Source organism: Cyprinus carpio, chromosome A3 (genome assembly GCF_018340385.1).
Source record: "Cyprinus carpio isolate SPL01 chromosome A3, ASM1834038v1, whole genome shotgun sequence".
Lineage (NCBI taxonomy): Eukaryota > Metazoa > Chordata > Actinopteri > Cypriniformes > Cyprinidae > Cyprinus > Cyprinus carpio.
The window spans coordinates 502,029-516,537 of record NC_056574.1 but is presented as its reverse complement, the minus strand read 5'-3'; positions in this window follow the sequence as shown (position 1 = coordinate 516,537).

Below are 14,509 nucleotides of genomic sequence, written 5' to 3'. Positions count from 1 at the left end.
TTGGTGTAATGTAAGCGGTGAATAACTTTGAACTGGATCAGTTGGTGTCTGCTATTGACTGAACAAGCATGTATCGTAGCCAAGCACCTGTCCCACGTGTCATCAGAGAGCTCAACCCAGGCCTCTTTAAATCTTACAGTAGGGGCTGAGAGGCAACTTCCAAATAAAGAAACAAATTTAGAAATAAGACATACAGAGCCAGGAGGATTAAAAAAAACATCGAAAAAGACATGTTTCTCCGGGAGGAGTTCAAAATTACAAATTTTGGACTTCACATAATGTCTGATTTGTAAATAACGAAAAAATTCACATGAGGCAAATCAAATTTCTCTCTTAACTGATTAAAAGATGCAAACCGTACCTCAATATAAAGGTCTTTAATGGAACCCAAACCCTTTTCCCTCCAGACATGATAAGTTCTATCAGACCATGGGGGTAAAAAGGACTGATTGTAACAAATTGGCATATGAACAGAGGTCTCCGGCAGGGACAGAACTTTTCTCACTTGATTTAAAATTTTGACAGAATTTTTCAAAACAAAGCTTAATTTATTCAACTCTTTGGGCTTATCCAATTTGGAGAACAGCAGTGCCTTTAAGGAGGTGCCAACAGCCAAGTTGGTCTCCATTTGTACCCACATGGGGGTCTCATTACCCGGTGCCCCCTTCAGCCAGAACATTAAAGCTCTAATATTGGCAGCCCAATAATAATGTTTAAATACTGGCATACCCAGTCCACCCAAAAACTTGGATTTTTGTAGATGACTCTTAGAAATCCGGTGGGTCTTATAATTCCAAAAAGCTACCCATGACCTCTCCTCAGGTCCATAGCCCTCCCAGTCCACCAAATATTAGAGCTGACCCCCTCTCCTTCTAGAGTCCAGTAATTCATAGCCTGGCGCTCCATCAGCGTCCAGCGCCGGTGGCCAGGGGCGTAGCCATCATTTCAGAAGTGAGGGGGACAGAAATATATATATATATATATATATATATATATATATATATATATATATATTATATATATATATATATATATATATATATATATATATATATATATATATATAAACACTACAATATAACATTTCTGTAATCTATATAACCTTACCAGTCAACAGTTTTTGAACAGTAAGATTTTTTACGTTTTATAAAGTCTCTTCTGCTCACCAGACCAGCATTTATTTGATCCAAAGTACAGCACAAGCAGTAATATTGTGAAATTTTTTAACTATTTAAAATAACTGCTTTCTATTTGAATGTCTTGTAAAATGTAATTTATTTCTGTGATCAAAGCTGAATCAGCATCATTACTCCAATCTTCAGTGTCACATCCTTCAGAAATCTTTCTAATATGCTGATTTGCTGCTCAAGAAACCTTTTTAAATTATTATTATCAATACTTAAAAAAGTTGAGTACATTTTTCAGGATTCTTCGATGAATAGAAAGATCCAAAGATCAACATTTATCTGAAATTGAAAGCTTTTGTAACATTATACACTATACCATTCAAAAGCTTAGAGTCAGTATAATTTTTATTTTTTGAAAAAGAGATTATAGAAATTAATACTTTTATTTAGAAAGGATGCTTTAAATTAATCAAAAGTGATGATAAAGACATTTATAATGTTACAAAGATTTCTATTTCAGATAAATGCTGTTCTTCTGAACATTCTATTTATCAAAGAAACCTGAAAAAATTCTACTCAGCTGTTAAGTGAAAGTCGTGACATTTGCCAAGTATGGTAACCCATACTCAGAATTAGTGCTCTGCATTTAACCCATCTAAGTGCACACACACAGCAGTGAGAAGTGAACACACCGTGAACACACACCCGGAGCAGTGGGCAGCTATATATCCAGTGCCTGAAGAGCAACTGGGGGTTCAGTGCCTTCCTCAAGGGCACTTCAGCCATGGGTACTGAGGGTGAAAGAGAGCGCTGTTCATTCACTCCCTCCCACCTACAACTCCTGCCAGCAACCTGCGACCTTCGGGATACAAGTCCAATTCTCTAACCATTAGGCCACAGCTGCCCCCTGTTTTCAACATCATCATAATAATAAATGTTTTTTGAGCAGCAAATCAGAATATCAGAATGATTTCTGAAGCATCTTGTGACTGGAGTAATGATGCTAAAAATGTAGCTTTGAAATCACAATAAATTAGATTTTAAAATATATTCAAATAGAAAACCGTTAATTTAAATAGCCTAGTAAAAATATTTCAAAATTTTACTGTTTTGCTGTACTTTGGATCAAATAAATGCAGGCTTGGCGAACAGAAGAGACTTCTTTAAAAAACTAACAATCTTACTGTTCAAAAACTTTTGACTGGTATTATATAGGCAACTTTAATTTTTCTCTCATTTCTAGCTTTTAATTGGCTTAGATATCTGTAACTGCTGGACAATAACCAATAATAATGATTTGTTTACATACTACAAACACTTTTTTTAATCACATAATAAGGCAGAATAGTTTCTATACTGTAATAAATGCTATATGTCAATCAGCACTGCATTGTTCATATAGGCTACTTTATTTATTAGGCTACCTGGAGATGACTTGAAAAACAAATAAACCATATCTTGTCACAATCGCATGTTTAATGTCCTCATGTTTACAAATGTTTCTGGTTTTCTGGGAAATACAGCGATGGCTGGACGCTTTTGTCCATATTAGGAGTTTCCTGGTTACAACTTTCTGCGCAAGAGTGCCCTCCAGCTTCGAGTTTGAATGAAACACATACTGCATGAGTGTTTAGCGCTCTGTGATTTTAACCCTGCCTTATTCTGGGTCCGAATAAAACATCAGGTCTCTTTAAATTTAAATCTATATTTATTCACACCAGCTCTTGAAAACCTCAATGTGAACACACTTGCCTGAAAAAGTGCAGGGGATGAACTTAAGCGATATCAAAAGCATAATCTACGCCCCTGGCGGTGGCGGTTCTTGATTCTCATGATTGGGGTTAGCATTCGGGTGGACCAGTTTAAGCAGCGAAACATGGAAGGAGGGAGAGATATGGTAGTTAGCAGGAAACTCTAATTGGTAAATGACCTAATTTATTCTTCGTAGAATCTTGAAGGGACCAACATACCTTGGGCTGAGCTTCCTTCTTGGTAGCCGCAATTTGAGGTCCCGTGTAGACAGCCAGACCCACTGTCCTGGTTGGTAGGGAGGGTGTGGCCGATGTCGCTTGATGGCCTGGAGTTCCTGTACTCTTACAGCTCGTTGAAGGCGGACATGTGCACTGTCCCACACCCTCTCACTATGTCAAATCCAGTCATCCACAGCGGGGACTGATGATGGTTCGCCAGACCATGGGAACATAGGGGGTTGATATCCAAGGAGGCAATGGAAAGGAGTCAGACCTGTTGACGTGGGAGTCAGTAAATTCTGTGCGTATTTTACCCATGGGAGGAATTCCGGCCATTGATGTTGTTCTCTGCTGCAATAGGATCGTAAGTATCTGCCTAGTTCTTGATTTGATCGTTCCACCTGACCGTTAGCTTGTGGGTAACCTGAGGTGAGACTGACATTGATATCGATTTGCTTGCAGAATGCTCTCCAGACTTGGGGCGTGAGGTAAGTCAGCAACATAGTCTATGGAGAGATAAGACCAGGGGCATTGTGGAATGGGCAGAGGTTGAAGGAATCCGGATGGTAACTCCTTGGGGGTCTTGAATTGGGCACAGACCTGACAGGCTTTTACGTAAGTAGTGACATCTTTGGACATTGAAGGCCACCAGAACGAGTTGCGTAGCAGGTGCAGAGTGCAGGAGATTCCAGGGTGGCCAGAGCTGACAGAGGTGTGGACCCATTGAATTACTCTGTGACGTAGACATTGTGGAACGTAATGTGTGTTAGGTGGGCAGTTGGCAGGAGCTGGTTCTTGGAGCTGTTCTCGCTGTATCTCCTCCATGATGTCCATGATGGAAATTTGATCATGCTACCCCCCTCCTAAGATCCCTTCACTGGCTTCCGATTGTAGCGTATGAGCAGTTCATTCATTTATTGGTTCTGAATTAATGAATCATGGCTCGTTGAATCTAAAACAATGCAGATTCCTTGGCTAAAACCCAAAGCTTTTAGCCCCTGAACTCATGTAGGTAAATCAAACTCTCTGCGAGCTGAATGACCAGCCTGGTGCCAGCATGGCTGGGTTTAAATTCCTGACCAGGTCGTAAAACTTTATTACCCAACTGGGTGAAACAGAAAAAGCCCAGCTCGCTAGTAATTCTTGTAAGGAACATGGAAAGTAAATGCATTCTAAATGTATTGACTGTATTTCCTTTCTGTGCTTAGATGTCTTCCATATCAAATTGGAGTATCTGCAATTTTATCGTGTGTTAATCAAACCTTAAATGTGTGTAATTCTGCATATGATTGTAACTTCATGTTTCTCCTACCTTTACCTGTCATTCTTGGTATCTGTTTAACCATCTTACTTTGACCGAACCACTCATACATAGGAAATTACAGTAAAATGTATTATTCTGGAATTACCATCTTGCTGGAATATAACTGCTGAATTGTGACAACACCATATCTCACTCGAGTGGGTGTCTCCCCAGAGACAAAGGAACTTTTTTCCGCTTCAGATCGTGGACGTTCATTGTTTGTTCGTGCGAACAGAGGCGTGAACCCAGTCGCTCCATAAGAGACTGACACAGAGAGTTCTCGTCGCACTTCGTCCGCACTTTATTTCGTCGCACTTCGTCCAAGAGAACGTCTGTCGCAATGGCTCCTTAGGGAGCTCTCATCTCCGTTTTTCTTTACTAAGTTTTATTCTCATATTCGCCTCTCCCTACATGAGGGAAACGAACTCTGAATCATTTCTTTGGTAACTCCACGTTCGTTGAACCTTTGAAACTTCGCACGAGTCTGCTCGCCCCGGAAGACACGAGAGAACACGCCCAGCTCCAAAAGATGACACACGCACACTCGCTTTAGCAGGCACAAAGATACCCACATGCAAGTATTATTTCCTATAGAGATTTAAATGCTGCTTAAGGTTGTCTATTCCCTTTTTCAAGGTGATCTGATTCCTTGTTGTCTTTCAAAAGGTTACTATACGTGATTTTGCCATACTGGGCGATCTTTCTATGATCTAGCCTATTTCTCTCTCACCTTCTCTCGCTCACACTTTCACTTTCTCACTCTCTCTCTCTCTCATTTGTTATCCGTTTTGTATTGTATATGTTTTTACTGTTTGTATTGTTATACACATATTTACTCTGTGTGAATCGTAGTTTGATGTATTATTAGTTCAATTATTAAAATCCAATATATATTTATGATTGCTTCTGTCTAAAATGCTCACATCACGGAGTCAATGAAATGTTTGATCTTAGCTACAAAGCTTATTTGTTACTTTTCAGTAACCTAAATTTTATAAGGACGGGAGAATGGTTTCATGGCCAGAAACAATTTTTCCTGGAATTATAAGAAGTGATAACTTTATTGAAAGTTGATAAGTTAATCTTACGGCCGTTTGCTGGACAAACCACTGTTTGATTTGCATTAATTCCCAGTAAAAGATATGACATTATTTGATATGAAGAATGGAATATTGACATATTAATGAGTAAATTACAGTGCCTTGTAATTGAGTTATTGATATATACTATTGACCCTTTTTTTTCATCTTCAATAATTTTAATGTAACTGTCACATGAGATATATATATTAATCATATTCCTGATTAATTATTAAAATTCCCTATATATCATTTGAGCCAACGTAAATGTACTACCCAGTGCAGTTGCACGATTAATTTTAAAATTGATTTTAAAATTGTATCACTGGTTTTTAAATCATTAAATGATTTAGCACCTTCTTATTTGTCCGATCTACTTCATCCCTACCTTCCTACTAGAGGCCTTAGATCCAAAGATAAGCTCCTCCTTCAGATTCCCACAACCCGGCTAAAATCGAGGGGTAACCGAGCCTTTGAAGTGGCCGGCCCAACACTGTGGAACAAGCTCCCACTCCATATTAGATCTGCCTCCAGTTTGTCTGAGTTCAAATCATGTCTCAAAATTTATCTATTCTGTTGCTTTTAGCTTATAAGAGTGTTCTATCATAAATTGTTTTGCTACTATTTGTGTACTTTATAAGTGTTTTGTTTTTAACTGTTTTGCTGACTTTAGAGTACTTAGTCTTTTATTTTTTCTAACTTGTACAGCACTTTGGTCGGCCTGTGGCTGTTTTTATTTGTGCTTTATAAATAAACTGAACTTGAACTTGATGTCCCAGGTAACTGGGGTATGATTGTCGATGGGAAGATCATACTGCCTGGAGAGAGCATCTGCCTTACTGTTTTTACTCCCTGGATGATAGGTCACTGTGAATTGAAATCGGGTGAAGAAGAGGGACCAGCGAGCTTGGTGTGGGTTGAGTCGTTTTGCACCTTTAATGTATTCAAAGTTTTTATGGTCAGTAATCACCTGGAACGGGTGGACTGCTCCCTCGAGCCAGTGTCTCCATTGTTCTATGGCTGCTTTCATAGACAGGAGTTCCTTATTCCCAACATCATAGTTTCGTTCAGCTGCTGTTATCTTTCTTGAAAAGAATGCACAGGGATACAGTTTACCAGGTTGACCATGGGGTTGGGAGAGCATGGCTCCAATTCCTGAGTCAGAGGCATCTACTTCCACAATGAATGGCAGATTGGGGTCAGGGTGTTTGAGGATTGGAGCTGTGGTAAACTTAACCTTTAAAGTGTTGTATGCTTGAGTGGCCTCCACACTCCACTTGAGTTTTGATGGCTTGCACTTGAGGAGCGATGTCAAAGGTGATGCAATCATGCTGTAGTTTCTAATAAATCGCCTGTAGAAATTAGCAAACCCCAGAAAACTTTGAAATTCTTTAACGGAAGATGGTTGGGGCCATTCTGTCACTGCCTTGACCTTGGCTTCATCCATCTTGACACCCTGATGACTAATGTGATAACTGAGGAATGTTGTCTGCCTGATGTGAAACTCACATTTCTCTGCCTTGACGTACAGTTGATTCTTCAGGAGGCAAGTGAGGACAGTCTTGACGTGGTTATTATGTTCTGCTTCTGAATTGGAGTATATAAGAATGTCATCAATGTAGGCAATTACATACTGATTCAGCAAGTCTCAGAAGATCTCATTAATGAAGGACTGGAAGACTGCTAGTGCGTTGGCAAGTCCATACGGCATGACCTGATACTCATAGTGCCCCCTAGTGGTGAGGAAAGCAGTCTTCCATTCGTCGCAGTCCTTTATTCAAATCAAGTTATATGCACTCGGTAGATCGAGTTTGGTGTATATTCTTGCTTCACGGAGCTGTTCCAGGGCTAAAGGAACCAGTGGCAGGGGGTAGCGGAATTTTACTGTGACATTATTCAATCCTCTATAATCGATACAGGGCCTCAGTCCTCCGTCCTTTTTTTCAACAAAGAAGAACCCTGCTGCAGCTGGGGACGTAGAGGGTCGAATGAATCCAGAACTCAAGGCCTCTTCAATATAATCGTCCATGGCTTGGGTTTCAGTTCGAGATAACGGGTAAATACAACTCTTGGGAGGCATGGCATTGGGGAGTAAGTCAATACTACAGTCCCAAGTTCATTGGACGGTGAGGTGGTAGTTGTGTAGCCTTAGATTTTTCTAAAGACCTCTGCCAGGTCGTCATAACATGGGGGAATATTGACTGCCTTGGTACTGATGGGACTTTCAATACCAGTGGTATAACATGGTTGGGGAACTGAGGAGAAACAGTGACTCTCACAAAAGGCAGACCACTTGGTCAACTCACTCTGATGCCAAGAAATGACGGGGTCGTGAACGGACAGCCATGGAAATCCTAGGATTATTTCATGCTTAGGGGAGTTAATGACATAGAGGGATATGGACTCTTTAATGCAGCTCCAGAGTCGATCATTGCTGTTAAGGACATAAACAGTTCTTCAGTTTTTAAGGTAAGGAGAAGTTTGAAGGACTGATTACTGGGTAGAGAGAAGTGTTCCATATTTTCCATAATGGGGTTTTGGGCCTTGTGTGGGCATCCCTGACAGCGATGGCCTGGTTCACCGCAGTAGAAACAAGGATGAAGTTGGCGTCGCCTTGCTCTTTCACCCATGGAGAGTTTGGCAAAACCCACTTGCATTGGTTCCTCAATGAACTTGCCGGTTTATGTAGGTATCTCTCTAATAACACATCACTCAACAGGCAACATCTCTCTCATATGCCTTCTTCATGGAGTTTGTCTCATTAGATTATCGATCTTGATCGTGAGCATGACAAAGTCAGTAAACGATAAACTTTCTCCTTTACATACCAACTCTGTCTGTAGGTCAGCTTTGAGGCTTTTCTGGAACACAGCTTTGAGAGAAACATCATTCCATCCACTCTGAGCAGCAAGCGTACGAAACAAAATGGCGTAGTCAGCGGCTGTTCTGTTACCTTGGGACATTTGCAGAAGCTGGGTTGATATATTTTATATTTATATTTTACTTGTCGAATAAAGCCTCTACATCAACCAGCAGAACCATCAAACTTATCGGGTAGTGCGAAACTCACCACTCTAGGCATGGTTGATGGGAGAGATTGGATGTAGTTCATCAAGTGCTCGTTGACTGCTTGATGTTTACCCAATTGATCTTGGTACCCCTTTAATACTTCACTTTGATAAGCGAATGCTGCTTGCATGTTTGAAACCTCCGCTGGATTCAGTTGTGAAGAAGTATTCTGTAACGAGGAGGCTGAGGCAGTATTAAAATTAGTAATTTCGCATGTCAGTAGAAACATACTTAATTCACACAACATGCTGCTGTTGTGATTGTTGTTGTTGTTGTTTTAATGTAAAACCCTAACTGAGGCTACACTCTAAGATGCCTCATTAATGATTTTCTGGAGCTCAGCCATCCAACTACACAGACTATCAACACACTCTTAACAGGTAAATCATTTCTTTCTTAAAATGTCTATAAATTATAACTTTCTGACCTCAGAAGACTACAGAGGGTAGTCCAGACTGCTGAGCGAATCATTGGTACAACCCTCCCTTCTTTTCAAGAACTGTACTCATCCAGAGTGAAAAAAAGGGCTGGCAAAATCACTCTGGACCCCTCACATCCAGCACACTCTCTCTTTGAACTGTTGCCATCTGGTCGACGCTACAGAGCTCTGAGCACCAGAACGGCCAGACACAGGAACAGTTTCTTCCCCCAGGCAATCCATCTAATGAACACTTGATATAACTGTGAAACACATAACACTATTTATACACTTATACACTTATTTATTTAACACACATACTTAATCTACACTTCAATTTGCACATAATATACCTGTACATACAAAACTGTTTATTGTAATATACCTGCACATACAATTGTCACTTTGTATATTGTTATTCCTTACTTACTTGTTCTATTTTTTTATTCTTTTTTATCTGTGTTTTTGTTCTGTCACTGTCATTCTGTTGCACTGTGGAAGCTTCTGTCACGAAAACAAATTCCTTGTATGTGTAAACATACCTGGCAATAAAGCTCATTCTGATTCTGATTCTTTCAAATGCTTATTGGTTTCCTTTGTCTTTTCTCTGTTTAGTTTAAGAGAACATGTAAATGTGTTCAGCTCTGTTCAGTTTAGGATACTCTCCTCTTCTTCACAATGTAAGTAACAAAGATATTGAATTTATGGTCCATTTTGTTAGATATTTTTTATTACTAGGGTTTATGCATAAACATACCCAGCTATTCCATGACTTTTTATTACTTTTTCCTTTTAACATTGTGAAGTGCTCACATACTACTTTTGGCCTTCATAAACAATTGTTTACACATAAACAACTGAAAGGAGACATATTGTATGCAGTATCTAAACTCAATTGTGCATTTCAGATGCTGTTGCATCCTACAACCTCATCATCTGAAGGGAGAAACTGCCATTCAATAACAACAAAATACAGATATTTGCCGGTGGCGCTGCTCGGTGCCGAGTCGGACAATTGTGTTGCTGCATACTTGAGGTTTATTTATTTATTTATTATTGTTATTATTTTGTTGTTGTTGTAGTTTTTATCATGATTGTGCAATGTGTTTTTTTTTGGTGCTAACTTTATGCAAACACTGCGAAATGGCTATTGTTTGGAGATTTTTCTGTATGGGACTGTTTTTTCTGCTGCTTTTTGCAGTGGGCTGCCTCAGAGTAATTACAACAACATTTCCCGGGAATCATATGAAGATGTATGTCTATGATAGGGAAATGCTCCTGTCACTTCGAGAATCCAGTGGGGCAAGAATACAGCTTTTGGCCGATGTACCCATGGAATTACAAAGACCACGGAGGTATCAATGGCATTATAACCAACTTGGGAATGTGGAAAGGCTGCGGAGACAACGGCGGAGGGGCAAACGAGGGGGAGCACAACAGCGGCTTCGTAGAAGAGGGAATAGGCCACCTCTGCCATCGCTGATCCTGTGCAAACTTTACACCAGAATTGGCGTATCGTGAGAGTTTGTGTCATGGTTTTCACGGAAACATGGCTGCATCTGGATATTACTATTTCATTAATTGTGTTGGATGGCTTTTCTTTGCTATGTTCTGACAGGAGCATGGAGTCAGGTAAGACAAGGGGGTGGGACTATGTGTCTTTATTAATGACAAATGGAGTAGGCAATACACAACATGAGAGATTATCTGTGACCCAGATGTTGAGCTATTATGCGTGAGTCTTAGGCCATTTTCCAAGGGAGTTTGGGAACATTGTGATGTGTGTTGTTTACGTGCCTCTGAGTGGAAAGGGAGAGCTGCAGTCCAAGTAGTGGACTGTGTATATAGACAGCTGCAACTTACATCAGATGATCCTGTGCTCATTTTGGGGGACTTCAATCATTGTAAACTTGAGATGTGGTTACCTGGGTTCAAACAGTATATTAATTGTGACACTAGAAATGGTAAAACGCTCAATAAATGCTATGGAAACATTCAGAATGCATACACAGTTAGAGTTAAGCCACCGCTGTCCATTTCCATTCATAATGCTGTTCACATCATTCCCATCTATCGTTCGGCCCTGAAGATGAGCAAATCTCTTGTGAAAACTGTTAGAGTCTGGTCTACTGACAGTATTGAAACTTTAAAGGGATGTTATTTGAGCATGAATCAGATTTGAATGAATCCACGGAAGTCATTACAGCTTACATTAACTTCTGTGTGGATGTAGTGATACCCCAGAAGACAATAAAATTGTATCCTAATAACAAACCCTATATTACTAAGGATGTTAAGGACTGTATTAAGCGCAAGAGGGCTGCCTTCAGGAATAAGGATCTAATGCAACTGAGATCAGCACAGAGGGAGCTGAAACAGAAACTTAATATAGGTAAAAAAAACAGTACAAGGAATCAATAGAGAAAGACTTTTGTGTAAATAATACAAAGAGACTGTGGGCTACCATAAAATCTATTATTAATATGACTCCCATCAGAAAATTTTGCACACAACAGATGATAATATTATGGCAAATGATTTAAATAACTTCTACAGTAGGTTTGAGGCGCATGACTTTTCTTTAGAACGGGACAATGTCATTGATAACATAACGGTTGATGATTGTGTTTCAAGAATAGACATTAGTCCCAGGGAAGTCACAAGACTTTTTAAAACAACAAACATTAATAAGGCAACTGGCCCTGATGGGGTCTCAGCTTTCCTTTTGAGGACATGCACAGAGGAACTTACATCAGCCTGGGTTCCTGTCTTTCAAAGGTCTGTTTATTTACATATAGTTCCATCTCTCTGGAAAAAAGCAATAATTATTCCTCTTCCAAAAAAATATGTTCCTCACGAAAATAATGATTATAGACCAGTAGCCCTGACTTCTATTATAATGAAATGTCTGGAAAAGTTAATGGTTGGGAAGTTGAAGTCAGATATAAAGGTTTGCCTATAAAGACAATCGGGAAACAGACAATGCTTCATTAACTATAACACACTTTATTTTGCAACATCTTGAAAACCCCAAGGTCTATGCTAGACTGCTGTTTGTGGACTTCAGTTCTGCCTTTAACAATCTGCAGCCACACATCCTTCTCAGTAAACTTAGGCAGATGTCTGTGAATCCATACATCATTAAGTGGTATCACTCTTTTCTGACCAATAGGACCCAGCAGGTCAGAGTGAATCAGGCATTATCTGAGTTTAAAGTTGTGAATACAGGTGTTCCAAAAGGATGTGTGAGCTCTCCCATTTTATTTACATTATACACAAATGATTGTACAAGTAGTTATCCCAGCACCTTTATTGTTAAGTTTTCTGATGACACTGCCATCTTGGGACTTATATATATGGACATGAACATTTCCAGTTATACCTTGGAGGTTGAAAAGTTGTACAATGGTGCGAGGACCATCATCTCATTGTAAATAATAAGAAAACTAAAGAAATTATTTTTGATCCAGGGCATCTGGGGGACCATTCTCAACTACTGGTCCATAACAGTTGTATTACCCAGGTTCATTCGTACAAATACTTGGGTGTGTATATTGACTGTAAACTGTCTTGGAATGCCCATGTGAGTTCTGAATGTACTAAGATTCTACAGCGACTTTATTTCCTGCGAAGACTCAGGGTGTTTGGTGTTGAACAAAGGGTATTGATGTAATTTTATCAGGCTGTGATAGAGAGTGTCTTACGTTATGGAACTGTAGCTTGGTTTGGTAACTTATCAGTTAAGCTGAAATCACAAATAAATAGATTGGTTCATACAGCAATGAAAGTGATGGGAGTGAGGGATTATCCCTTCCTCCAAACTCTTTTTGAAAAGACCATAGTTAAACAGTCTAGGAAAATTATTGCGGATCCCTCTCATGTCTTGTACTCAAAATACTAACTGCTTCCCTGAGGTAGACGCTATAGGGTTCCAACCAAATACCGGAAAAGATACCTGATTAGGTATAAAAACTCTTTCATTCCTTTATCAGTGAATCTCCTAAACTCAGGACAAAAGGTGGGGGTGAAATGAAGGTGTTGCAGGTATTGTAGGCACTTACGTTGTATTAATTTTTTTTTTTTTTTTTTTGGTGTTGCTGTTGTTGTTGTGTTATTATAATTCTATGTATTCTTGTATGTGGCAGCCCTTATGTCCAAGACAAATTTCCCAACATAAAAAAAAATTAATACAATACAATAAAACTTGGAAAGGCATCATAAAGGATTGTGAAGATATTTCACTGGAGCTTGGTCTTCAATACAATATTTTATATTTTGTTTTACTTCTTTAAGCATTTATTCATGAGAGTTGTCACTGCAGGTGTTCAAAGGAAGATGCGAGATGTGTACCCAAATGCCCTTTACATTCACTGCTATGCACATCAGCTCAATCTGATAATGCAACAGTCCACTTCTCACATACCCAAAGTTAGATTTTTTTTTTTTTTTCTGACCTTGGAGGATTTGGAAGCTTTTTCTCAAGATCACCCAAGTGCACCGATGTCCTTGATAAAGTAGTTGCCCATAGACTACCAACATCAAGCAGAGTCAGATAGAATTTCCATTCAGTGTTTGAGCACAGAGAGGACCTCATCCGCTGTTTTTAAACTAAATGAGACTCAGGTGACTTTGACCCTGTTACCGTCAGAGAGACAGGAGCATTTGCCATGCTGCTGGAGGATCAGGATTTTAAGTTTTTTCTGCAACTTTTCCACAACATCATGCCACATGTGGACCTTCTCTATGGCAAACTCCAGAAGAGGGACATAGATTCAGTCCACATAAGGGGGAGCATCCAGCAGTTCTAGCAGGACATGCAAAAGATCAGGTAGCAGCTGTATTCCTTGTTTTGCATTTATTATTATTATTATTGATACGTTTTCTTATTCCTTTGCAGAAATTCTTTCCATTCCCTGGTTGACCAAAGCAGTGAAGTTGGTTTTCAACCGAAGAGGCGGCGGTCACTCAGTCCAGAGGTCCATGAACGGATTACAGCAGAAGTGAGTTTTTATTGCAGTCAAAATAAACCATTACCCACAAGTTAAACTGAATTGTTTATTTACCTTCCATGGGTACTTGTAAATGTCTTTTGATTTTATAAAAAAAAAAAATGCTTAAGTATTGTAGCAAGGAGTAGATCCTTAAGATAAAGAAACATTTAAATAATATAAATGAATATAAATAATAATAATAATTTGCCCATTGGTTTTGATAACTATTTCATGTTTGTGGGATCAATGTGAGGAGCATTAATATTGTAGTCACCAAAGACATTTACAGTTAACCACAGAAGGTAAATGAAAATGCAGTTTAATTTGTTGCAAGCACAATGGCTTGTGTAGATGATACAGTTATATAATGACCATGTCTCTTTTCAAATAAGAGTCTTTAAGTGTCTCATTATGGAAGCATTATATAAAAAATTTAATAATAAAAAGTATTTTGGAGATCAGTTTTGTTGATTATAAGATGATTATATTGGGCTTTATGAAACTATAATAAATGTATATGCATTTTTATATACTGCAAGGCTACCTTTTTAA